The sequence below is a fragment of the Silurus aristotelis genome (assembly GCF_946808225.1).
Source record: "Silurus aristotelis genome assembly, chromosome: 27".
Lineage (NCBI taxonomy): Eukaryota > Metazoa > Chordata > Actinopteri > Siluriformes > Siluridae > Silurus > Silurus aristotelis.
Window position 1 is genome coordinate 6623491 of NC_139600.1, and position 821 is coordinate 6624311.

Sequence of the window (821 nt, forward strand, 5' to 3'; positions counted from 1 at the left end):
CTGTACCCTAAACACTTTTGATAAGACTGAAAGGCAACACATTCAAAACAAAGCTCCATAATCCTGAAAAGTTGAGTTTCCTATAACCTCAAAGTGTGGACTAAATCTAAAGTGTAATGATCAGGTGTATATAACAAATAATTATTAGCCTGACCATAAACAATTATATATACACTGGCGATCAAAATTAGAGAACAATTTATAAACAATTGAACAATTTTGAAATAATGTCATCTTCACTGCTCAACAGTTGAGGGAGTTTTTGTCCTGTCTATACCATGCTACCAGAACACCTTTTCCATAAAATAACTAAGGCATTTAAAAAAAAAACATTATTTTGCAGAAAACACACTGATCAAACTTTCAAGAATATTGAATCTTTACAACATCACAAACTCATTCAAGTCTGCCAAGAAGGCTGGTTGTCCACGGAAGACAAATACAAGAGAGGACAGGATACTGCGGAGGATCTCAATGGGCAATCGTTTCCACACTGCAGCTGGAATTGCTCACCAGTTCAGCGCTGAACAGGGTAAGGATCTGTCTCATCATACAGTGACTCGACGTTTAAGAGCATTTGGACTGAAAGCCCACTCTGCAGTGACCAAACCTCTCATTAGCAGAAAGAATCAAAAGCTTTGCTGAGGAGCATGTTGTGGGGACAGAGGGGAACTGGTCCAAAGTTCACTTCAGTGATGATAGCAAGTTTAATTTATTTGGGTCCGATGGGAAACATTATGTTCGGCGACAAACTGGAGAAAGGCTGAACCCAAAGTGTGTAAAGAAGTCAGTAAAAAGTGGAGGAGGAAGTGTCATGGTTT